The 27,173-nt window shown below is 42.3% G+C and overlaps 1 protein-coding gene and 1 pseudogene across 1 annotated transcript in view; one reads left to right on the forward strand and one right to left on the reverse strand.

The window, feature by feature from the left end:
* Positions 1-7,865: 7,865 nt before the first annotated feature.
* Positions 7,866-8,284, reverse strand: LOC124962868 (prothymosin alpha-like; annotated as a pseudogene).
* A 4,259-nt stretch (positions 8,285-12,543) lies between these two features.
* Positions 12,544-27,173, forward strand: part of LOC124963507 (TBC1 domain family member 8-like) — a 54,118-nt gene continuing 39,488 nt past the window's right edge. Inside the window, exon 1 of the mRNA XM_047523240.1 lies at positions 12,544-12,596. The gene's annotated coding sequence lies outside the window, so the exon portion shown is untranslated. The remainder of the gene's footprint in view (positions 12,597-27,173) is intronic.

Here is a 27,173-nt window from a genome sequence, read left to right on the forward strand (position 1 = left end):
GATAACTAACCCACTCCTGAGGTAAGGACAGTAATCCATTCATTCATTACTTCAATCCATTTCTAATAATTGGTGACCTAATCATCTCTTAAAGGTCCCACCTGCCAACACTGTTACATTGGGTATTAAGTTTCTGACACATGAACTTTGGGGCTATAGTCAAACCACAGTACTATATATTCTAAGTGCTTAAGGATAGACTATCTCATATAGTTATGTCAGGGACATACTGTGATTATTGCAGTTCTATGGTTCAGTGAGATTTCTATCTGCCCAAGGTCCAGGTCACACAGATAAGTAGCAGCAAGTTTGAGATTTGATCTAGGGCTGCCAGCCTGCACAGGCTGCCCTAAACCACCGTGCCATTTGTGTTGATCTGTTTACCAGACATGCCCTCTCCTACTTACCCTCATGGCAAATCCATATTCGTTTTTCAAGTTCCCATGTAGCAATGTGGTTGTGTGGAGCTTTTCGAGTCCCCTTCCCCAGGAACTAGCCATCACACTGTGTGTTCTCACTGCTCCCTGTAGACATGGTTTTTGATTTCCACTACTCTTTTCTGCATCTGTTTTTATACCTGTTCTTTAGGGCAGACCCATCTCCCAACTATTTCTGTAACTTCAGGGCCTAGAAGGACATTGGAAAGTGGCAGGTGCCAGTTAATATTTCTGGAAGGAGTATTTTCTTGTCATCCCTCCCCAAGCCCTTGATTATAGCTGACTTCCTCAGTTTATTTTCCTGCCCAGAGGAAATTTGTCTGTGGCTGGTTAGTCCTTGACCACTGGCTTCCCTTCTGCCTGGGTGAGTGGTCCTGACAGTTCCTTTCCACAGGGTCCTCTACTGAATCTGCTCAGGGTTTCTTTTTCTTTTTCTTTCCTTTTTGGTACCAGGGATTAAAGAAGGTGTGCTCAAACACTGAGTCACATCGCCAGCCCATTTCATTTTTTAAAATTTGAGACAGGGTCTTGCTAAGTTTCTTGGGACCTTGCTAAGTTGCTAAGGCTGTGTTTGAACTTGTGATCCTCCTACCTCAGCCTCCCAAACCACTGGGATTACAGTCATGACATACCCCTCTTGATTGATCAGAATTTCTGAGCTGATTGTCTTGGATCCTGTGCAAACAGGTTTCTAGGCATCTGTGAACGGCTCTGTTTGGTCTCAGGTGTCCTATAAGGATTTCACTAGTACTTTTAAGTTCTGTCCTAATTACCAGTCACAGTGTAAGTGATTCCTTTTATAAAACTGAGTGGCAGGGATATTTTGATGAACATTTTCTTTGCCTGATTGGCTAGGGTGTTGGATTTAATTACTTCCCTGAGGAGATTGCTTTGAGGACTCCCCAGTCCCTCCCAGCTTGTTCAAGGTAAGCTATTATGTATCTTTTTCTTTCTTTCTTTCTTTCTTTTTTTGTTAAAACAATTCAGCAAAATAAAATTCTGGATTATTGTTGGACAGCATTGTTTCTCATATACATCAAACAGACCAAAAAAATAAAGAGCAACTTTATAGATAAAAAGGAAAAAAAAAAGAAATCTTTTTATCTTTGGCATTTTTAACCATCTCATACAAACCAACTACTTATAGTACAGCTAAAGCACATACACAAAAAAAGTTACTAGGATGCTTGGAATAAGATTGTTTTTCTTGTTGTTTTTGCTTTTGTTACAAGGTTTTTTTTTCTCCTCCTTTGAGATTATAATGAACATGGTCACACCACAAGTAGAGTCAGAAGTAGCACAGGGAACACTCCAAAGGCTGGTTTGGTCATCCGAGATCATTAAAATTGGCTGACCCCCAACAATATGTACAAAAATATAAAATGTAAATCAACTACATAAACAAATTTTCCCTTTTATTTATTTATTTTATTGTAAACAAATGGGATACATGTTGTTTCTCTGATTGTACATGGAGTCAAGGCATACCATTTGTGTAATCATAAATTTACATAGGGTAATGTTGTTTGATTCATTCTGTTATTTTTTTCCTTCCCCCGCACCCCTGCCACCCCTCTTTCCCTCTATACAGTCCTTCCTTCCTCCATTCTTGCCACCGTCCTTAACCCAAACCCTAAACCTAACCCTAACCCTAACGCTAAGCCCTCCCACCCCCCATTATAGGTCCTCATCCGCTTATCAGTGAGATCATTCATCCTTTAGTTTTTTGAGATTGGCTTATCTCACTTAGCATGATATTCTCCAATTTCATCCATTTGCCTGCAAATGCCATAATTTTATCATTCTTTATGACAGAGTACTATTCCATTGTATATATATGCCACTGTTTCTTTATCCATTCATCAATTGAAGGACATCTAGCTTGGTTCCACAATCTGGCTATTGTGAACTGAGCAGCTATGAACATTGATGTGACTGTATCTCTGTAGTATGCTGATTTTAAGTCCTTTGGGTATAGGCCAAGGAGTGGGATAGCTGGGTCAAATGGTGGTTCCATTCCAAGTTTTCTGAGGAATCTCCACACTGCTTTCCAGAGTGGCTGCGCTAATTTGCAACCCCACCAGCAATGTATGAGTGTACCTTTTTCCCCACATCCTCTCCGACACCTATTGTTGCTTGTATTCTTGATAATCACCATTCTAATTGGAGTGAGATGGAATCTCAGTGTAGTTTTGATTTGCATTTCACTTATTACTAGAGATGCTGAACATTTTTTCATATATCTGTTGATTGCTTGTAGATCTTCTTCTGTGAAGTGTCTTCATATCCTTAGCCCATTTGTTGATTGGATTATTTGTATTATTGTGTAGAGTTTTTTGAGTTCTTTATAGATTCTGGAAATTAGCACTCTATCTGAAGTATGAGTGGCGAAGATATTCTCCCACTCTGTAGGCTCTCTCTTCACATTACTGATCGTTTCCTTTGCTAAGAGAAAGCTTTTTAGTTTGAAAGTATCCCACTTATTCATTCTTGCTTTATTTTCTTGTGCTATGGGAGTCCTGTTAAGGAAGTCTGATCCTGAACCAACAAGCTGAAGATTTGGACCTACTTTTTCTTATATAAGATGCAGGGTCTCTGGTCTGATTCCAAGGTCCTTGATCCATTTTGAGTTGAGTTTTGTGCAGGGTGAGAGATAGGGGTTTAATTTCATTCTGTTGCATATGGTTTTCCAGTTTCCCAGCACCATTTGTTGAAGAGGCTATCTTTCTCCCTTGCATATTTTTGGCCCCTTAGTCTAGTATGAGAAAATTGTATTTATTTGGGTTTGTGTCCATGTCCTCTATTCTGTACCATTGATCTACCTGTCTATTTTGGTACCAATACTATGCTGCTTTTGTTACTATTGCTTTGTAGTAGAGTTGAAGATCTGGTATTGTGATACCCCCTGCTTCGTTCTTTCTACTGAGGATTGCTGTAGCTATTCTGGGTTTTTTATTCTTCCAGATGAATTTCATAATTGCTTGCTCTATTTCTGTAAGGTAAATCATTGGGATTTTAATTGGAATTGCAATGAATCTGTATAGTACTTTAGGTAGTATGGTCATTTTGACAATATTAATTCTGCCTATCCAAGAACATGGGAGATCTTTCCATCTTCTAAGGTTTTTTTAATTTCTTTTTTAGCGTTCTGTAGTTCTCATTGTAGAGGTCTTTCACCTCTTTTGTGAGATTGATTCCCAAGTATTTTATTTTTTTCGAGGCTATTGTGAATGGGGTAGTTTTCCTAATTTTTCTTTGCAAAGATTCATTACTTATGTATAAAAATGCATTGGATTTATGAGCATTGATCTTGTAACCTGCTACTTTACTGAATTCACTTATGAGTTCTAAATGTTTTCTGGTGGAATTTCCAGGTTTCTCTAAATATATAATCATGTCACCAGTGAACAGGGATAGTTTGAGTTGTTCTTTTCCAATTCGTATCCCTTTAATTTCTTTGGTTTGTCTCATTGCTCTGGCTAGAGTTTCAAGAACAATGTTGAATAGAAGTCGCGAAACAGGGCATCCCTGCCTTTTTCCAGTTTTTCAGGTGAATGCTTTCAGTTTTTCACCATGTAGAATGATTCTGGCCATGGGCTTAGTGTAGATGGCCTTTAAAATGTTAAGGAACATTCCCACTACCCCAATTTTTTCTAGTGTTTTGAGCATGAAAGGATGCTCTATTTTATCAAATGCTTTTTCTGCATCTATCGAAATAGTCATGTGATTCTTAACTTTAAGTCTGTTGATATGGTGAATGACATTTATTGATTTTCGGATGTTGAACCAACCTTGCATCCCTGGGATAAAACCCACTTGATCGTTGTGCACTATCTTTTTAATATATTTTTTTATGCGATTTGCTAAAATTTTGTTGAGAATTTTTGCATCCATGCTTATTAAGGATATTGGTCTGAAATTTTCTTTCCTCGATGTGTCTCTGTCTGGTTTAGGTATCAGGGTATATTGGCTTCATGAAATGAGTTTGGGAATGTTCCTTCCTCTTCTATTTCATGAAATACTTCGAGGAGTATTGGAATAAGCTCTTCTTTAAAGGTTTTGTAGAACTTGGCTGAGAACCCATCTGGTCCTGGACTTTTCTTTGTTGGTAGGCTTTTGATGACCTCTTCTATTTCATTGCTTGAAATTGATTTATTTAAGTTGTGTATATCCTCCTCATTCAGTTTAGGTAATTCATATGTCTCTAGAAACTTGTTGATGTCTTTGACATTTTCTGTTTTGTTGGAGTATATATTTTCAAAATAGCTTCTAATTATGTTTTGTATTTCACTCGTGTCTGTTGTGATATTTCCTTGTTCATTCCGAATTTGAGTAATTTGAGTTTTCTCCCTCTTTCTCTTTGTTAGTGTGGCTCAGGATTTATCAATTTTGTCTATTTTTTCAAAGAACCAACTATTTATTTTGTTCATTTTTCCGATTGTTTCTTTCATTTCAATTTCGTTGATTTTGACTCTGATTTTAACTAGTTCATGTCTTCTACTACTTTTGGTGTTGGTCTGTTCTTCTTTTTCTAGGGCTTTGAGCTGTAATGTTAAGTTGTTTATTTGTTGATTTCTACTTATTTTGTTGAATGTGCCCCATGAAATAAATTTTCCTCTAAGTACTGCTTTCATAGTGTCCCAGAGATTTTGATATGATGTGTCTTTGTTCTCGTTTACTTCTAAGAACTTTTTTATTTCCCTCCTGATGTTTTCTGTTTTCCATTCATCATATAGTAGCATATTATTTAATCTCCAGGTATTGGAGAAGTTTCTATTTTTTATTCTGTCATTTATTTCTAATTTCAATCCATTATGATCTGATAGAATACAAGGTAGTATCTCTATCTTCTTGTATTTGCTAACAGTAGCTTTGTGGCATAAAATATGGTCTATTTTGGAGAAGGATCCATGTGCTGCTGAGAAGAAAGTGTATTCATTCTTTGTTGGCTGGTATATTCTACATATGTCTGTTAAGTCTAAACTGTTGATTGTGTTATTGAGATCTATGGTTTCTTTATTCAACTTTTGTTTGGAGGATCTATCCATTGGTGAGAGAGGTGTGTTAAAATCGCCTAGTATTATTGTGTTGTGGTCTAATTGATTTCCAGAATTAAGAAGGATTTGTTTGATGTACATGGATGAGTCAATGTTCGGGGCATAGATATTTATGATTGTTATGTCTTGCTGATTTATGCTTCCCTTAAGCAGTATGTAATGTCCTTCTTTATCCCTTCTGACTAGTTTTGGCTTGAAGTCCACATTATCTGAAATGAGAATGGATACTCCAGGTTTTTTGCTGTGCCCGTGTGCATGGTATGTTTTTTCCCATCCTTTCACCTTTAGTCTAGGGGTATCTCTTTCTATGAGGTGAGTCTCTTGCAGGCAGCATATTGTTGGATTTTTCTTTTTAATCCAATCTGCCAGTCTATGTCTTTTGATTGATGAATTCAGGCCATTAACATTCAGGGTTATTATTGTGATATGATGTGTATTCACAGTCATTTGACTCATTTTTGTTTTTTGACATGATTTGGTTTCTCCTTTATTTGGCTATTCCTTTGGGTAGTTCCTCCCGTTGCTGATTTGCATTGTTGTTTTTCATCTCTTCCTCATGGAATATTTTGCTGAGAATGTTCTGTAATGCTGGCTTTCTTTTTGTATATTCCTTTAGCTTTTGTTTATCATCAAGGATCTTATTTCATTGTAAAACCTGAAAGTAAGTTTTGCTGGGTATAAGATTCTTGGTTGGCATCCATTTTCTTTCAGTGTTTGGTAAATGTTGTTCTAGGCCCTTCTAGCTTTTAGGGTCTGGATTGAAAAATCTGCTGATATTCTTATTGGTTCCCCCTGAATCTAATTTGATTCTTTTCTCTCACAGCCTTTAAAATTCTGTCTTTATTTTGTATGTTAGGTATTTTCATAATAATGTGCCTTGGTGTGGGTCTGTTGTAATTTTGTATATTTGGATTCCTATAAGCCTCTTGTACTTGGTTTCTATTTCATTCTTCAGATTTGGGAATTTTTCTGATATTATTTCATTGAATAGATTGTTCATTCCTTTGGTTTGTTTCTCTAATCCTTCCTCAATCCCAATAATTCTTAAATTTGGCCTTTTCATGATATCCCATAATTCTTGTAGATTCTATTCATGATTTCTTACCATCTTCTCTGTTTGGTCAACTTTGGTTTCAAGATTAAATATTTTGTCTTCAATGTCTGAGGTTCTGTTTTCCAGGTGTTCTATCCTATTGGTTATGCTTTCTATGGAGTTTTTAACTTGGTTTGTTGTTTCCTTCATTTCAAGGATTCTGTTTGTCTTTTTCTCAGTATCTCTGTTTATTGAAATGATCTCTTGTTCTTTTAACTGTTGATTGGTGTGATCATTTAATGCCTGCATTTGCTCTTTCATCCCCTCCTTCAATGCCTGCAATTTGCTCTTTCATCTCCTTGTTTGCTTCCCTGATTGTTTTAATTATGTACATTCTGAACTCCCTTTCTGACATTTCTTCTGCTGTGCTGTCATTGGGTTTTATTGATATAGTATCTAAGTTTGTTTGGGACATTTTCTTCCCTTGTTTTCTCATATTGGTCAGAAGTCAGTGGGCCTCTGAGATATTGCAGATTTCCTCTATTGGCTTATAGTGTCCCTATAGGTTTCCAGTATATCACCTCCCAGCCTTCAGTAGCCTGAAGTCTTGGAGGAACTTGATAATGAAGTGCTTCTGAAGAAAGCTGCCCCTAGTCCGCTACTGGTTCCAGGGCTTGGAGCTGGCTCTGTGTGGAAAGGTTCTCACTGGGCTCTCACTGCTCTGAGAACCTGGCCATGAAAGGAGGCTGTCCCCGGAGAGAGCAGGGCTGCTTGGGGAAGTCCCTGGCTGCCCTGTCCTGGTCCCTGAAGCTGCCTGCGGGCCGGAGCTTTCCTCTGGCTCTGGGACTTGGAGCTGGTTCTGTGCAGAAAGACTCTCACTGGGGGACCTGCTCCGAGAAGCTGGCCATGTGGAAGGAGCCTGCTGCCGGAGGGAGCAGGGCTACCTGGGGAAGACTCTAGCTGCCCTGCCCTGCTCTGAGAAGCTGCCCCTGTCTGGGCCTGCCACCCAGGCCAAGCTTCACCCAGTGGGGGAGACTCACCCCATGGCTCTATTTTAGTCTGAGTCTGTCAATGCCTCCCCTTCTTGAATCCTGGGTTCTGGAGTGACAGGAGATGCAGTCACCCTCTAGTCCGTCATCTTGGATCACCCCGTGGAAAGAGCCTCCAAATTTTCCTTTTTAAAAGTACTTTTAAGAAAAAAAGCAGGGCCTTGGAAGTTTTGGTTCTTTTTTATTTCCTCCCCTGTTGTAAGTTCACATTGTGGTTTTGGTTGGGTGGTGGACAGTGCGTGTCATCTGTGGTTGGCACTGCCCGGGATGGGTGGGCAGGCCGGACTCTCTACTTGAAGGTGATCATGTTTAGATTCTGAGACAGGAAGTGGAGAGTGAATAGGTCACAGTGGCCTCTTATTTTTAGTTTAACTTTTCCTTTTTTTGCTGTCTGGTCATCCTCAATGGTTTTCTGCTTCTTGGTATCAACCTCATCATCCTCGTCATCTTTAGCTGCCCATTTGCCTATAGCTGCCTCAGTCTCATCTTCATCTCCATCCTCTTCCTAACCATCACCATCCTCCTCCTCCTCCTCCTCTTCCTCTTCTTCATCTACCTCATTGTCAGTCTCCTGCTCCCCATTTCCTCCTTAGCATTCCCATTAGCAGGGGCATCTCTTCCATTCTCTGCCTCCTCCACAACTTCCTTCTTCTCCTTTAAATCCTTGGTAGTGATCTTGAAGCTAGTGTCCACGGTTGCGTCTGACATGGTGGGGCACACCAGTGAGTCAATGCAGTGGGTTAAGGAGGAAACGAGAGTTTAGACACTGGTGATAAAGCTGCTAGAGTCTGCGGCAGCAGAGGTGGTTCTAGTGAGCAAGGAGCTGGACCTAGGAACAATGCAAAGATGGCTTTTTGGAGAAGCCAGTGGGCTGTATCTTTTTCTAAAATAACCTTGAGGAAATACTCATTTTAAATAATTTTAAGTGTTTTTATTATAATTCTTTTTTATTATCATTTTTAGATGTTTTAGTATCAATTAAATGCTTTTAATAGTACATTATAATTATACATAATACTATATGGTTGTGACGCATTTATAGATGGAGACAACATAATTTTGCTCCTTTTATATCCCCAGTACTGTCCCTTTCCCTCCCCACCTGCTTCCTCCTTGCTACTAATCTTCCTTCCATTTAATTCTCATTTTTTAATTATTGCATTAGTTATATATAAAGGTGACATTAGCTGTGATATGGTCATGGGTGCATATAGCAGTTCGGTCAATTTTATTCTGCAGTTCCACCCTTCCAATCCCTCCTCATTCCCCTCCATCCCTCTCCTGTACCTCACTCTTCTCCCTTCTATTGCCATGGGATCCCCACTTTTAAATTTCATCATTTCTTGATAACTTCTGCATATGAGAATAAACATTCGGCCCTTGACTTTCCGAGTTTGGTTCATTTCACTTAACAAGTTCTCCAGTTCCATCCACTTACCAGTAACTGAAAAAATTTCATTCTTCTTCATGGCCGAGTAAAACTTCATTGTGTACATATACCATAAATTCATTATCCACTTATTTGTTGAAGGGCACCTGGGCTGATTCCATGACTTGGCTATTGTGTGTGCTGCTATAAATATTGACATATCACTTTAGAATACTAATTTTACTTCTTTTGGATAAATACCAAGGAGTTGGATAGCTGGGTCCTATGGTGGTTCCATTCCCAGTCTTTTGATTATTCTCCATAGTACCTTCCAAAAGGGTTGTACAAATCTGCTGTCCCACCAACAATGTATGAATGTACGTTTCCCACTCACCACCTTGCCAGCATTTACTGATGATTTCTATTCTGACTGGAGTGAGATGGACTCTCACTTAGCATTTCCCTGATTGCTGGGGATGTTGAACATTTTTTCATAAAATTTGTTGGCCTTTTATATTTCTTCTTTGAGAAATGTCTATTTAGATCTTTTACTCATTTATTAAAAGCATTTATGTTTTTTGTTTTTTTTAGTTCTTTATGTATTCTTGTATATAAATTTCCTGTGAGAAGAGTAGATGGCAAAGATTTTTTTGCCATTCTGTAGGCTATCTCTTCCTGCTCTTGTTTCCTTTGCTGTGCAGAAGCTTTTCATTTGAAGTTATCCCACTTATTGATTCTTGGTCTTATTTCTTGAGTTTTAGGAGTCTTATTAAGGAAGTCAGTGCCTGAGCAGATATGTTGGGTATTGACACTATTTCTTCTAGCAGTTGCGGTGACTCTGGTCTAATTCCTAGGTCTTTGATCCACTTTGAGCTGACTGGTGCAGTGTGAGTGATAGGGATCTAGTGTCACTCTTCTACATGTGGACATCTAGTTTTCCTGGCACCATTATTTTAAAAGGTTGTCTTTTCTTCAATGTTTTTGGCAACTTTGTGAAGGAACAGACGACTGTATCTACTTGAATTTGTTTCTGTATCTTCTATTCTGCTCCATTGGTCTTCATGTTTTGAAGCCAGTACCATGCTCTTTCTGTTGCTATAGCTCTGAAGTGTACTGAGTGAATATTGTGATGCCTTCAGCATCACATTTATTACTCAGTATTGCTTTGAATATTCTGAATCTTTTAGTCTTTCCTATGAATTTTAGAACTGCTTCTCCTAATTCATCAAAATGCCATTGGTATTTTGATGGGGATTGCTTTGAATCTGTAGATTGCTTTTGGTAATGGGACCGTTTTAATAATCCACGAACATGGGATTGGTCTTTCCATCTTCTGAGGTCCTCTTCAATTCCTTTTTTCAGTGTTCTATAATTTTCATTGTAGAGGTCTTTCACCTCCTTGGTTAGATTATTCTCAAGATTTTTTGGGGGGTACTATTGGTAGGAAAGTTATTGATTCTTATATGTTAATCGTGGAAATATTCAGTATTAAACCTACCTCCCATGCAGTGCAGTTTATCACTATTATCACCTCTCCATAATTCCAGCCTCCCACATTCTCTAAGAACAAATGACCATTTCAGAATATGGGACCCTTAATGGTGGCTCTAATATCCCTACCTTAGGATGTGTGTTGTTGAGTTTGGTCTGACACGTGCATCAGGTTCCCCAACACCTCTGCCTTTTCTGCAGCTCAGTCAGTTCCCTCATGAGAGCTTCACAAACTGCCTTAAAAGAAATGATGTTTGAGGTGATGGATTTGCCAGTTATCCTGATAGGATCATTACCCAACATATACATGTAGTGGAGTGTCATTCAGCGCCCCATAAATATGAACAAGTATGATGTGTGAATTAAAAAAATCTTTAAGAAAGTGTGCTAAAGTCTGAACATAATCGTTTTTATTTTTCATGCTATTTTTGGGAGATTTCCAAAATGTTATTTAAAACCCAAACACACTTGCTTCACTGGCTTGCATTGGTGCATTCTGTCCTTCCCAAGATAAAGGGCTCTGGGCTGGGCAACCTGCAGCTTGGAGAGCAAGATGTCTTTTTCCCAGGTTCTTCCTCTATCTCTTAGAATGAGGCGTGTGGGGGCGACTCCCACCACCCTGAACTCTTTCCCAGGAGCCTCGGCCCAGCGGTTGGAGACTCGGCACTGCCCAGCAGCTCCCCACGATCTCCGCGGGAACTGGAGGGAGGGGACCTGGCAGCGGACCTAGCAGCGGGATCGAACTTCCTCCCTCCACTTTGGGAACCATGAAGCTGGCGACTGGGACGCGGAAACCCCGAAGGTGCCATGGGAGCCGGAGGGGCGGTGTGTTTGGGGGCGGGGCTGCGCACCGGAAGCGCGGTATGCGCGGGGCAAACTCCTCCCACTCCGCTCTTAGAGCTGGGAGCTCTGAGCACCAGCGGGTTTGCGTCCTCGTGCACAACCGCTGTCGCAGCCTCCTCCCCAGCGAACTGGGCCGGCGGCCTGTGGCCGCGGCGATGTGAAGCGGTGCCACCACCCCCCCCCCCCCAGCGAGGCCCGATTGCCAGGATGTGGCTCAAGGCCGAGGAGGTACTTCTGAAGAAAGCCTTGAAGCTCTGGGTGGCCCAGAAGAGCAGTGGCTACTTCACCCCACAGTGGCGCCGCGGGATCAGCGAGGGGATCGGTCACCTCACCTGTAAGTGGGCGGTGGTGGGCAGGGCCTGGGGTCTCGCTCCCCGCCGCGCCCGCTGCTCCCAGCCCGGGGCTGGGACCCGGGAACCCGGGAGGCGCCTCAGGAGCCTGCGGGGCTGGGGGACTTGCGGGTGGGGCCATCGCTGGCCTGGGCGGCTCGGGCGGCTCGGGCGGCTCGGGCGGGGCTGCGCGGGGCTGCGCGGGGCTGCGCGGGGCTGCGCGGGGCTGCGCGGGGCTGCGCGGGGCTGCGCGGGGCTGCGCGGGGCTGCGCGGGGCTGCGCGGGGCTGCGCGGGGCTGCGCGGGGCTGCGCGGGGCTGCGCGGGGCTGCGCGGGGCTGCGCGGGGCTGCGCGGGGCTGCGCGGGGCTGCGCGGGGCTGCGCGGGGCTGCGCGGGGCTGCGCGGGGCTGCGCGGGGCTGCGCGGGGCTGCGCGGGGCTGCGCGGGGCTGCGCGGGGCTGCGCGGGGCTGCGCGGGGCTGCGCGGGGCTGCGCGGGGCTGCGCGGGGCTGCGCGGGGCTGCGCGGGGCTGCGCGGGGCTGCGCGGGGCTGCGCGGGGCTGCGCGGGGCTGCGCGTTCCTCCCGCTGCGCTCCCTGAACTGAGAACGCTGGGCACCCGCGGGTCTGGTTCCTCTAGCGCAGTTACCGCCACTGCCTCCAACCGAGTGAGCTGGGCCCGGTGTGACCTTGACCGCGGCGACGTGAAGCGGGCCCCCCAGAAGAAAGGGAAACAAGTCTGAGGAGGTGCTGCTGAAGAATGCCCTGAAGCTCTGGGTGGCCCAGAGGAGCAGTGGCTCATTTATCCTAGGGCGGCGTGTCAGGCAAGGCGAAGGGGCGGTGGCCTCAGCGGTAAGGAACTTGCGGGGGTGGACCGTCCTTAGATCCCAGCCAGGGGCTGAGTAGCAGGTGGCGATTTCATGGGAGACACGGGACCAGGGTGTCGCTGCCTCGAGTTTGTTTTCCTTTCTTCTGAATGTCTCTGGCAAGTCTGGTAAAGTCTGTGTCTAGGTTCATTGTTTGACTTTTGCATGTTGATGTTTAGTTGTTCAGCACCATTTCTTGAATGTTATCCTTCCCCATTGATGTGCCTTTGTTCCTGCTTTAAAGCTGATCTTGTAAGTCTGCCTCTGGGCTCTGTTCTGGTCCACTGACCTGTGTTTATTCTACTGGTGGCAACACACTGTCTTGATGACTGTAGCTTTGTAGTAAACCTTGAAATCATGTAGTGTTCCTCCAACTGTGTTTTTCTTAAGGATTGTGGTGCCTTCTTATAAATCTCTTTTTTTAAAAATGAGCTTTGTAGTGAGTTGTCACTACTTCCAAAATAGCATGATGGGATTTTTATTGGGATTGCATTGAAGCCATAAATCAAGTTGGGAGGAATTGACATCTTAACAGTATTGACTCTTCCAGCCTATGAATATGAAGTATCTCTATTTAGATCTTTGATTTCTTTCATCAGAGTCGTGTAGATTTATGAGGATACATCCTGTGCATATTCACTTAGGCTGTGCCTGACAAAAGTATCTTACTTGTCAATGGTTTTTACTCCTGCCCGCCCAAGTTGCAGCCGTCCTTTGGTGGAGTGTAGGAGAGCAGTTGTCATGTTATCATGCCCTGCAGTTGTCATGCCCTGCAGCTCTGCTATGTTTATTAGTTCCTTAAGTTTTTCTTGATTCTTTCCTTTTATTTTTCTAAAGAAGAGCATGTCATCTTTGAACAAAGTTTTATTTCTCTTCTCTATCTGTATATCTTCTGTTTCCTCTTTTTGTCTTAGCATTTTAGCTGGATTGTTCAGTATGATGTTGAATAGGAGTGATAGAAGTTGTCTTTACCTTGTTCCTGGTTAGCAGGAAAGTGATGAGTTTCTCAGTAAGTATGATAATTGTAGGGTTTTTTTGGGGAGAAGGTAAATGATATTATCAAGTTAGACAAGTTCTTGATTCCTAGTTTGCTACGTTTTTTTCCTTTAATCATGAATGGGTATTCCATTTTTGTCAAATGCTTTGTAAATCAATTGAAATGATTTTGTGATTTTTTCCCCCCAATTCTATATTGATGAATTTTCAAATGCTGGACCATTCTTGCATACCTGGAGCAAGTCCCACTTGGTCATGACATATAATTTCTTTTATATGTTGGTGGATTCTGTTTGCTCATGGAATTTTTTGTGGTGTAGACAATTGAAGTCAGGGCATTGGGCATAGTAGGCAAGCACTCTGCCACTGAGGTACATCCCTAGCCCCACCCCTTTCCTTTTACTTTGTGTGATTGTGACATGGGTTTCTTGTGGGCCTTTGTTTTCTTTTCTTCGTTTTTTACTTTTTTTTTAATCCATTCTTAAAATCACTGGGCATTTTTGGTTGGTGTATTTAGACCATTCACATGTAAAGTGATTTTTGGCACTGTTAGATGAATCTCTACCATGTTTTTTAACTGTTTTCTATTTGTTGCTCTGTTCTTTTTCTTTCGAACCACTTTTCCTGACTTCTTTACCAATTGAATACTTTGTGATTCCACTGGTTTATCTACTATCTTGCCAAAAATAGCTTGAAAAGAATTTGTAGTAATTATTTCTTCTTGGAACATAATTTCCAGATTAGTCTATGTCTACCTTCAAATATTATGCTGTTTCACATGAAATGCAGATTTTTTTTTCTTGTACTGGGGATTGATCCAGGGGTGCTTAAGCACTGAGCCATATCCCCAGTCCCTTTTTAGTTTTGTTTTGACACAAGGTCTCAGAGTTGCTGAGGCTGGCCTTAAACTTGTGATCCTCCTCCCTCAGCCTCCTGAGCCACTGGGATTGTAGGTGTGTAGCACCGTGCATGGGTGAGATGTAGAGATAATGGTATTCCCAGATCCTCTCTCATCTTTTATGACCTTGTTGTCATTCATTTCACTTATTTGCATACAGTAATCACTGAATAAATATTTTGTTAACCCTTTAAACATTTCTTTTAGATTACTTAGGAATAGGAAAAATAAGAAATTTAATTTATCCTCATTTCTTTCTTTTCAGACACACTTCTCTTGTTTAGGTAGCTCAGAGTTACTAACCTATGTGTTTTCTTTCTCTCTGAAGAATTTGATAGTTAGGTCGGCTGAAATTGAATTCCCTGTCTTGTTCAAGAAAATCTTTGGTTTTCAATTGTGAAGGATAATTTCACTGGACCCAGGCTGGCCTGTGGTCCATGCTGGTAATCCTACCAATTTGGGTAACTGAGGCAGGAGGATCATAAGTTTGAGGCCAGCCTCTGCAATTTATTGAATCCCTGTCTCAAAATGAACAGTAAAAAAAAGTGGGGATGTGACTCAGTGGTAGAGCACCCCTGGATTCAATACAAAGTATCCAGTAAGGAAAAAAAGGCCTCACTGCACATAGACTTATCAGGTGGTGATTCCTTTTTTTCAACACTTTATTTCAATTCACTTGAGTGTATGCTTGGAGAAGACTGCTGTAATTATAGTGTTCTTCCTAGGCCGTCTGCTTCACACCCCAGCTTCCTTAAAGATTTCTTTTTGGTTTCTCCAATTTGACTATGATATACCTCAGTGTAGATTTTTGCATTTTTTCCTTCGTTATTCTTACAATGATCTGCTTGGTGTTCTCTGTATTTCTTGCATCTGTGATCTGGGGTGTGTTGTTAATTTTGGAAAATTCTTGTTCATTATTTCTTCACATGATTGCTTTCCTTTTGTCCTGTTTTTCCAGTTTGGGGTTCTTATTCTTTTGGGAATTATCCACAGCACTCAGACATTCTGTACTTCCTGTATCTCTGTCTCTCTCTTGACTTTTCAGTGGGAGTTTCTGTTGATCTGTCTTCAAGTTTCCTGATTCTTTTCTTGACTGTCCCTTCTACTGATGAGGTATCAAGAGCAACCTTCATTTTTGTTTATTTCAATTTATTTTGTTTTTAATTTCTTAGTTTCCATCTCTCTGCTTTCTTTACCTAGTCTTCCATACTCTGTATCTTTTTTTTTAGAGCTCTTCACCTATAAATCACAATTATTTTAAAAATTCTCTTAAAGTACCAAGATTTGTCATATCTGTCTCATTTCTATGCATGCTTTATCTTTTAATAATCTGTTTTTTCTTTCCTACTGACATGTTTTATATATATACATATGTATATATAATAAAGAACTTATTATGTATATGTATATATAAATAGCAACTGAGAACATCATCTTCAGTCTGGGTTTGGCTATTCTGGCTGGGACTTGACTGTTTGCAGTTCACTGTAGCTGAAGGTACCAGAGGCCTCACATTCCTCCATGTCCCTGGTTGGGTCTCCCTTTGTCCCTGTGTTAAGAACTTCCCAGTCTCCCTGCTCTTGGAGCTGTCATCTGCTCTCATGTATACTGGAGCTTTTGCTGTTGGCAAGGGGGAGGGTCCTAGAATCATTAGTAAATCTCAGTCATCAGTGGACCTGAGTCCCTGACCTGTGACCTTCCCATGTGATTCCTAGTCACTTCCTCCCACCCCCTTGGGGACAGGAAAGCCAGAGGAGACACAGGAGCCAGAGAAGTCCCTTCCCCAGCTGGGGTGAAGCCCTGAGGATGCCACATGGCCTTATTCTTCCCTTGTCCAGAAAGCTGGGTGGGTCTCCCTGGGGTCTTTCAGTGGGAACTGGTGGGGTTCTGGTGAGAACACTTGTGCTGGCTTGGGGTCCCTTAAGACTGCAGCACTAGGACTTTCTTATTCTCTTTCAGTCTGCCCACCCCCGACAGTTTGTCAGACTCACTACTCAAGTGTCCTCCAGTTCATGACCTCAGCACTGGGGGAGCAGGTCCCAGCTGTGTCCCTGGGAATTCCCCTTTGCAGCTTTAGCTTTGGGAGTTATGGTTCGACCAGTGACCTCAGTTCTCTGATGAGTGCAAGAAAAGCCTCTGGTTTCCAGTCTGCTTGGCCTCTGTTTGTATTGATGGGAGGGATGCGTCCCAAGCTCTTTGCATGCTGGGACTGAAGCTGGAAGTTCCCTTGTGGCTTTCTGATTGCTGCCCTGCCCACCTGCCCACCAGTTGAAGGGGCTGGGTTGATACAGACCTCCTGACCTTTACATAAGCACCTGAGAGAAGTCCCCATTCTGCATCGAAACTGTGCACCCCTCTGTGGATGTCCAGTTGCTGCATAACCTCCTTGCTCCCTTCTTTCCATGTCACCTAGAGTCCCCCAGGCTGCTGTTACAAACTTTGCATGGGTTTTGTCACAGATGTCTTAGAAGTGCCTCATGGGATGGGCTCCTTTCTGGGCTTCTTCAGTGTCTCCATCAGCATCCCTCCCTGTTCACTAGACAAATGTGGCGTTTCACCAGCCTTTTGAAAACAGAGCTTTAAGCCCCCTTTCACCAGCCTGCTCTTTTTTACCACTGAGCTTACTTAAGCTGCCTATGGGTTATGTATTAAGTGTCAGCTCTTCATCCAGCTGGCAAGACAGCCTTCCTGCCCCCCATTCACCTGACATCCAGTAATATAACCAGACAGGGACAGGGGACTTGCCAAAGGAATAATTGATACAAAACCCCATGGGTCCTTCCTTCTGCTGGCCATCACGTGACTGTCACGTGATGGGGGTATAACTGCTGGGCATCTGGGCACATGGAGCACAGAGTGAGGAGGGTGTCTCTTAGGTGTGGAGGTTGGCAGCAAGAGAGGGTTGATCAGCAAGTAAATATATCAAGGGTGGTGGAGGCTGCATTTCTGTGTTGCAGAACAGAGCTGTGAACACAGAAAGAAGTAAGAATGAACACGGAGAGTGGGTCACAGGAGGCATTGGTGTGAACTCAGTTTTTCTATATGTAGAGTATGTATACATACACACAATGTCATTGCATTAGAGATGTGTATGCCTGTGTGTAAATACATGAGTCATATGTACACACAGACCTAGCTCTTTGCACTGAGAGGTCCTGGGGGTACCCCATTAGGAGTGAGCTCTCACATACCTGCTGTATATTTTTATTTTGTAGCAGGGATTGAACCTAGGGCCACGTAACCACTGATCCACATCCCCAGCCCTTTTTATTTTTTTTATTTTGAGACACTGTCTTACTAAGTTGCTTAGGGCCTCGCTCTGTTGCTGAGACTGGCTTTTAAATCAAAATCCTCCTGCCTCAGCCTCCCGAGCCACTGGAATGACAGGTGGCTGTTGGGTAGCAGTCCTCATGATAGGAAATAGAATTCCTGGGAAAAATGTTCAATTTCAGGACTGGAGCATGGAAAGTACAAGACAATGTTGGAATATTTTATTGTGCCAGAAAATGTGAAAAACTATGAGTACATGTCCAAAGGACACAGAAACCAGCTTGAAGGGATTTCTACCTGCCAAACCTGGGACAATTAGCGCCTCCAAGTAAATAATAGTAATGAATTATTACACATTGAATAAAAGCAGGAAAGATGTGACCATACTGATAAAATTGAATAAAATGAAACGTTGAGGAATGGGAAATTTACATAACTTCATGGTTTCTGTGTTTGAGACTTTTCAGTTACAAGGGAAAAAGGAATAACTTTATGGTGCAGAGGCCCAGTAGCCACTGACTTGAGAGACCAAGTTAACATCACCAGGAGTGGAACAAGTTTAAATTGTGTCCACCAGAGAGGATGTGATGAGTAGCATCTCTTCTGTGAGTCTGGACAGAGGTTTAAACCTGAATCTAATCAGCATCAGGCAAGCCAAAACTGGGAGTTTCTGCTGAAGAACTAACCAGTAATCTTTGAAACCACCAAGCTCTTGGAAGTCAAAGATGTCTTGAGAGATGTGACGGCTCAAGGCAGTGGGTGATTCTGAACAGGTCCAATGTGGTAGAGTCATAAGACAGGCAGTTCTCAACTCCCATTGGCTGGACTTGGAGTCTTTGATTCTACAATGGTGTGAAAGTGACCTGTGTTCAGTAGAAACCGTACAAGCCATTTTTATTTTTAATAATTTTTTTAGATGTTAATAGAACTTTATTTTATTTATTTATTTTTTTAATGAATGCTGAGGTTGGAACCCAGTGCCTCCCACATGCCAGGCAAGTGCTCTGCCACTGAGCCCCAGACCCACCCCCTGTACATGCAGTTTTGAATTTGGATCTTTTCCCGGGGGTGTGCCCTGGTCCTCTCTGATGTGGGGCAGCTGCAGAGAGTTGCAGGGCCCAGGCAGCCTGCGATCATGAGCGTCCTCCAGTGACAGAATGTGCCCTGTTGCCAAGCTGGCAGGAACAAGTGGATGCATCCCATGCATTTTTGAGTTGACTTGTGTTCCCCTTAGGATGGGTTCGTCAGGCACTTGGAAACTCTTGGGATCTAAGGAGCAGAGGGTAGGAAAGTCCTAGTGTTAACTTTCTGAATTTATGGGGTGCGCTGTTCTGTAGGCACACGTCCCTGCTGGTGTGAAACATGCTGCACACTCTGGGGTGATGGTGTGGCAGGTCAGTAACATACTCCTTAATGACTCACCTTCCTTTAACATTGGGGTTCTTAAACAAAAATAAACTCCTCAGGCCACTCAGGGCCCTCTCGGGGCCTAGTAGTGAAGGAGCATGGGCAAAAGAAGGTGCAGAGCTTCAACTCCTCCAGGGTGGAGTGAGTGGTTTTGTTTTCCTGCCATTGATTCAGGATGCCATTCGTTATAGCAGAATGCCAGTCCTTTACCTGCCACCTGTGCCTTCTGTCCTGCGGGGTCTTGGATGTGTTGTCGTATTTCTCAGGGTACCTTTCTGGAGTAAAAAGGGTACCTTTCTGGAGATGTTGACATGATGATGATCATAACGGGAACACTTACATGTTGCTTCTTAAGGGCCTGGCAATAGTCTAAGTACTTGGAATGATAACTTAATTTCCATAATTATCCTTAGAGATATATTGTGGTTACTTTATCTTACAAAGATACCAGAGCACAGAGAAATCAGGTAACTTGCCTAAGGCCAGACTGCTTAAAAGTGGTGGAGCTGGTTTAAATTGGGCAGTCTGACTCCAACACCAGATGCTGGGGCAATGGGTGCGAGGACGCTAGAGCCCTGGGCCCCATGGAGCTCAGACTCTGTGGGGTGTCAGAGCTGCGCCTGGCCTCTCACCAGTGACCATCCTGCTTCCACATTTAGGAGTGGCAGCTGCACAGTGTCTTCGAGTCTGCCCAACCCTGAACTCACAGGTGTGTTTGCTTCTCTGTTGCCTTGAAGTTCACCTGGTGGGTGCTCTGGATGCAGTGCTGGATTCCAACACATGTGTTGCTTTCTTTCAAATTCTGCTTCAAGTTCCTGGCTCACAGGTGTACTCTCCCATAGCATGTGGAGAGTTACTGGATGGATCCGACGTTTACTGGGTCATAGCCACTGGTGAGTCTTGTTCCCGTTGGAATGTTCCAGACATTCCATGCTAAGGTCTGAGCATGCCAAGCATCTGCATGTTGCTGAGCCTGCAGGTAACGGCCAGGGAACCTAACCTGCTTTCAGGATCTCTGTGCTCTCCTCCACGTGTCTCTTTCTTAACAATGAGAAGCACATTCCTTTTCAGTCTTGGTTCCTGACTTAACAGGGGTGTTCCCAGGTGTGTGCATGTGTGGTAATACCTGGGACAAAGTCCAAAGACTGTGTCCAACTTGAGCAGTCTCCGCCCCATCTTGCACATCTGCACCAAGAGACGGCATTGCTGAGGAAGTTTAGAAATCCCCTCCTCCTGCACCTGACAGTCCTGTGCCTTACAGGCGTTAGCGGGTAGCTAGTCATGTTCCTGGAATTGTCACAGTCCAAGAAGCCCCTTCTATTATAAACCTAAAACCATGCCTTTATTTTGCCTACACTTGTAAGAAGGTTCACTTTCCAGAGATTAAAAAATAGGGAAAAATCATCATCTGCAATCCTTTATCCAGTTTGAATGTGTGTACGTATATACACATAGTCAAAAAGTTTTATTGATTTATTTATTAATTTACTTTATTAGGTACCATAAACTTCCAATATACCTTCTGTCTACTAGGAAAATTTCCCCTGGAAAAATACCCAGCATATGAAGAAGAGATTTTTCATTCCCATCCCCACCCATTCCTAACTATTGTTCACCTCTCCCTGTTTCGTTCCAGTCTCTGTTTATTTTTTTTTCATTCATGTTCCATTTTAACTGTTCCATTACCTGAGATTCATTGTGACATATTCATACATGCACATAATATAATGTGGTCAATTTCATTTCCCAGTACCTCCCTGTTTTTAATTAGGACAGATCATCTTATTTTTATGTAAAGTGATGAAAAAAATATGAATGCTCAATGTAAGCAATCAACATTGAAAAGTAGAAAGAAGAAAATATGCAGCCGTGTGTGGTGGCACATTCCTCAGCTTGGGAAGCTGAGACAGAAGTATCCTGAGTTCAGTGCCAGCCCCAGCAAAAGTGAGATGTTAAGCAACCTGGTGAGACCCTGTGTCGAAATAAAATATAAATTAGAGCTGGGAATGTGGCTAAGTGATTGAGCGCCCCTGAGTTCAATCCCTGGCACCCCACCCCTGCCCACTCCAAATAATATAAAATATCTGTTGCCACAAATCCTAACCATCCAAAGTAGCCTCAAGGTAGTTACAAAGATGGGTAGAAGTGCTGTTATATAATGTAGCTTGTCTGCCAGTTCTGGTTTATATTAAAAGTATTGGGTTTACAAAGGACTTATAAAATCAGCATACTAGAGAGATACAACCACATCAATGTTCATAGCTGCTCAATTTACAATAGTCAGACTGTGGAACCAACCTAGATGTCCTTCAATTGATGAATTAAAGAAACTGTGGTATATATATACAATGGAATATTACTCAGTTCTAAAGAATAACAAAATTATGGCATTTGCAGGCAAATGGATGAAATTGGAGAATATCATGCTAAGTGAGATAAGCCAATCTCAAAAATCCAAAAGGCGAATGATCTCACTGATAAGCGAATGATGACACATAATGAGGGGTGGGAGGGGGGCAAGAATGGAGGAAGGAGGGACTGTATAGAGGGAAAAGAAGGGTGGGAGGAGTGGGGGGGAAGGAAAAAAAGAATGAATCAAACATCATTACCCTATGTAAATGTATGATTACACAAATGTTATGCTGTTATTCCATGTACAAACAGAAACAACATGTATCCCATTTGTTTACAATAAAAATAAATTTAAGAAAGTATTGGGTTTTGTAAATTTTCAATAAATGGAAAGAAATGGAAGTAAAACAAAATTAAACTTCAAATAAATGTTTAATAGAAGAAAGATTATTTTTCTAAAAAGTTCATGTGATGTTAAGGGAAGAGATTTTTGAAAGCATTATAAGGTTAGCATCGTGGTATTTGAGAAATAGTGTTTCAGGTTTGACTGTGTTCTTGGAAATCCCCATGCTACAGTACCTGGGTACAGCATTCTTATTCTCCTGCTTCGCCAACCTCTTACCTTAAAAAATTATTTTACATCATAATTCTCATTCTTTCCTGTAATTGTGTTTTCTGTTATTGTCTCAGCTCTGCATTTACATGTCTTTCATGCTTCTTCTCGGGTATGACTCTCCCAATCCAGAATCTTTTATTTTGGTTCATCTCTTAACTGGCTGGATTCCTGTGGCTTTCTTTTCCTCCTAGTGGTCTCATGAGTGTCCTGTTCTGTGAATGTTTTCACCTATGCAAATGTCTGCTCCTTGCTTTTGGACTTGAGTGATGCCTTGGCTAGGCGTGGTTGTAGTGGGCTACACTCTAGAGCTCAGTGGCTGTTGCTCTGGGGTCTTCCAGGATGTGAGGTAGCAACATGGGGATGATCAGGCTACTCTCATGCCCCTCGCCCATCCCTGCAACTTGTGGTGATGTGCTTTGACTGCATACAACTACCTGTGTCACTGTCCTTTGGTCAGAATCTGTTACATCCACAAGCATGTATTAACATTTCTGTGACTGCACTCTGGCATCCTGCAGATTGACTTCTTTAATCATTTTCTCATGGGAAATTTCTTTTGTCTTTCTATGTGTATCTTATATTTTACATTCTATTTGTTGGATTCTCCATTTAAACATGTCTTATGTTGGTTAACTATTGGCATTTTGTTTCTTTCTTTTTCTTTTGTCTTTGCTTTTAATCTGTAGTATCCATTCTGTACATAAATTTATTGAATTAATAATACAGATTTCAACATTATTTTCTGTACCTCAGTATTAACTTGTTACTAGTTTTGTCAGATTTTTTTGACCCTTAGTTCATTGCCCTATACCTTTACTCCATTTTTTTATCTTTTATTTCCTCATTTCATCTGTGAGTTCTTGTTTGCTTGAATTTATGTTCTTAGTTGATTGCTTTGAAGCACAAAGCATTTGTGATAATTTCCTTTTCTTCTTGGAGTGTTGACTTCCTTCTAGGTTGTGTCTAATCTTCAGGATATTTTGTTCTCATGTTTCTGTTCTCTTGCTGTTCATTGTATGCTTCCTGTGCTGCTTCTCCTCATCTTGGCATTGTTATTTCAGATGTTATAGAAGCAGGAATGTTGTGGGACATTTTAACTTGGGGGCAGAGCATAGAGGACTGGTGTACTGCTGGTGTAGGAATGGGTGGTGGAAGGAAGTGGAATCCTCTTCTTGAGTTTTTCCCAGGCCCACTCTTACATAGGCAAAAGAGTTGATCTTGCTCTAGATTTGGAGCTCTTGATACAAATATTTGAATTTTTATCTCCTCTCTGGTTTGGCTTCTGGAGAATTGGGAGGTAGGGAATTAGTGCTATCTCTGCTGTGTTTCTAAATCTACCCCTTCAAATCTACAGCCATGCAATGTAGTTCTTAATGGCTGCGTAGCATTCAACCCTTTGGCTGTAGCTGGATTGACTCATCTGGTCCTTTAGTAGATACTTAATTTGTTCTGATTTTTCAGTACTTTCAAAACAACTAAATGTCTGTTCACATCAAATTTCCAGAACACTTCCATCCCCAGAGACCATTTATTTGAAAGGTTTTGTGCCTGTTGAGCACCAGACACTGGCTTGGTGTTGGGTAATTGGTGTTCTTCCTCTATCCAGCATTACAGGTCCATGAAATAACAAGTCCAGGTGGCAAGAGGGCTGGGGAACCTAGAGAGCACAGGACCTTGAAGACAGAGCAGAGAATGAAGAGTGGCTGCGCGGAAGGGCTGTGCACCTGTTGCCAAAGGGACAGAAATAGACTGGCATATTGCCTGCTGGGAAGTTTGTTCCAGCTTCCCCAGTGTCCCATGTCCCAGGGACAGTTGTTCTGGGCAGGTTTAGTTCCCAGATCTTTCTTCTGAACCAGGCTCTGCTTCCTGCAGTTTACACTTGGCCGGATTTTTGCCTTGGGCCGACACAGGCCAGGTTTGTCAGTGGCTTGCTTTTTGTCATCATCCTGCCCACAGAAGGTCCTGAATAATGAATTGTTCTTTTCAGAGTGCTCTTCTTGGGTTGAGGATGGGAGTCATGAGTGCATTGTGTTCTGGGGCTGGTGCTGTTGACTGAGTGCTTCGGCTTCTGCAGGCATTACATGGGCGTCTGGCATGTCGTTGACTTGACTTGATAGTTCATTGTGTGCTGAGCTTTGAGAAAGGACCCCTGGCCAGGAATTTGGGTCTCCAATAAAGTGCAAACAAAAAGTATAGGAAGGGCCCTGGGTGGAACCAGCACAAGGGTAGGAATGGGAAGAGCGGCCTGTGAGAATGATCCCTGTGTTTACCAGGCTCCTGTGTGGCAGGATAGGAAAGCATAGCGGGGTCTTTAAGAGTATATATATATATATATATTTTAAAGTAGGTGAAAGAGAGAGTTAAACTATTTCATGGGTGAATTGTGTTATTTGGCAAAAGATCTGTGGTAACAGGTTGGAAGGGAGAGAAGTTGTTATTACTATTTTAATTTAACATGAACCAATGTCTCTCCAGGCTTTCTAAAGGTGCCTAACTTTAGGCAGAGAGATAAGATGTGAGCAGTGACTGAGTGGCTTGGAGTTGTATACAGAGGAGCATGCCCAGTCCTTCAGGCTAGAGCTCAGACATCCATTGTGCTGACTCCCTGCTGGCGCTCAGGTCACTGTCATTTGCTTCTTTCTTTCCTGCCTTCCTCATGGAAATAAAAGTTCCAGTGTCTCTCTGGCTGCTATCCCTCCTGTGCCCAGGACAACATTGGGCATGTAGTCAGTGCCCAGTAAAGCATGGTGGGTAGATAGCGGGGCAGTATGCAAAGAAGGTGACCGAGATCCATTGTTGAAGATTTGTAAGATGAAGGAAAGTGACGTGTCCAGATGGCCCCTGACTTTGCGTGGTTAGACTTCATGATTTCTTGACTTCTCTGTCATGTGAAAGCATAGCCGTACAAACCTTCAGCTTTTCACTTTGGCATAGTAGTCAATAAATTATGTGAGCTGTTCAGTGTTTACAATAAATAGGCTCTGTATTGGATGGTTTTGCCCAATTGCAGGGTAATGGACGTGTTGACGTGAGGTTAGGCTAAGCTGTGATACTTGGTGTATTAGGTATTAAATACACTTTTTATTCATAGTCATCTCAACTTATGATGAGTTTATTGGGATGCAACCCCATTGTCAGTTGAGGAGCATGTGTAGTTACAATTAAGATTTCTTGGGTCCTTAGTGAAAAGGCAGGGCACATCCCTGCTCATGAACATTGGGCAGTCAGACAACTTCAAGATAGAGGTTGTGTTTTTTTCTTCAAACAAAAGTTTTTCTTATCAAGTGTACATAACAAAATTTACTATCCTAATTACTTTTATTTATTTATTTAGTTGCATTAAGTACTTTCACAATGACATGTTGGCATCACAACACTCCTCAACTTCTCAAACTGAATCTCTGCACCCATTAAACTCTTTGCTCCCTTCTCCCCTGGCAGCTGCCATTGCACTTCCTGTCTCTGCATTTTTTGAGGAGCCTAATATGGCGGACTATTACCACCTTATCCTGTGACTGGCTTAGTTCACTTGGCACAGTCTTTCAGTTTCATCCACGTTGCTGTGTGTGTCAGAATTTCCTTCCTCTTTAAGGCTGGATGAGACTCCGTTGTATGTCTGTTTACTTTTTAGAATCACATATAATGGTTGTGCCATGAGTAGAATTAAGGATAGAGTACATGGAAGCAGGAGGGCCAAATATCAGGAGCTAATCCCCATTCAAGTTGGGGCTGGGGAAAGAAGAAGGCAGAGCAGAGCAGGAGTGATGAGAGGACCTGAATCTTGCTGAATTGACCCCAAGCTGTGACAAGTTCTCTGGGGGCCCTGGGAAGAGAAGGAGACTTTGCTGCTGGTTCTCTGTGCCTGGTGTTCATGGTTACTCGTGGTCTTGTTCTGCTTTTGAGAAGTCCAGGCCATGCTAGGCTGCACCTCAGCTCTTCTTATAAGTTCCCATGCGGCACTGCTGTGTTGAAGCACATGCTGTATTCTTCACCATGACCCAGAGCACTGAGTACATTGTTGTCTTTGCCTGTTTTCCAGCAAGCAGATATAACATTGACAGGAACTGCAGGAGTTTGAGTTATCTGCTTAGAATCATTCCAAGAATTGATTTGCTCATGTGATAATTTGATTCCTTTTGCTGTAGATTGAAGGCTTAGGTGGGCTTTCTGAAGATAGTGTATGATTTCAATTATAAACTAAAAAGCAGTTTACTTTCAGTGTCAGTTGAGTTTGATTTCAGGTATTGCAGACATTTGTATTTACTATAAGTACTTTTTTATTTTTATTTATTTATTTATTTATTTATTTATTTATTTATTTTGGTACCTGAGCTTGAACTTCTGGGCTTAACTACTGAGCCACATCCCCAGCCCTATTTTGTATTTTATTTAGAGACAGGTCTCACTGAGTTGCTTAGCACCTCGCTTTTGCTGAGGTTGCCTTTGAACTTGCAATCCTCCTGCCTCAGCCTCTTAAGCCACTGGGTTACAGATGTGTGCCACTGTGCCCACCTCTTACAAATACTTTTGAAGGCAAAACAGGGCAAGAAATTAATATAAAAATATTTAAGAATACATTAGTGAAGGAAATAGAAAAGGAGGGTACCCTACCGAACTCATTCTATGAAGCTAATATCACCCTCATACCCAAACCAGGAAGAGACACATCAAGGAAAGAAAATTTTAGACCAATATCCTTCATGAATATAGATGCAAAGATCCTTAACAAAATATTGGCAAACTGTATCCAAAAACATATTAAGAAAATTGTGCACCACGATCAAGTGGGGTTCATCCCTGGAATGCAAGGATGGTTCAACATTCGTAAGTGAATAAATGTAATTCATCATGTCAATAGACTTAAGGATAAGAATCATATGGTTATTTCAATTTATGCAGAAAAAACATTCGACAAAATACAACACCCCTTCATGCTCAAAACACTAGAAAAAATAGGGATAGTAGGAACATACCTGAACATTGTAAAGGCTATTTATGCTAAGCACATGGCCAACATCATTCTTAATGGAGAAAAACTGAAACCATTCCCTTTAAAAATGGGAACAAGACAGGGATGTCCTCTTTCACCACTTCTATTCAACATTGTCCTCTAAACTCTAGCCAGACAATTAGGCAGACTAAAGAAATTAAAGGTATATGAATAGG

Source organism: Sciurus carolinensis, chromosome 13, assembly GCF_902686445.1.
Source record: "Sciurus carolinensis chromosome 13, mSciCar1.2, whole genome shotgun sequence".
NCBI classification, from domain to species: Eukaryota; Metazoa; Chordata; class Mammalia; order Rodentia; family Sciuridae; genus Sciurus; species Sciurus carolinensis.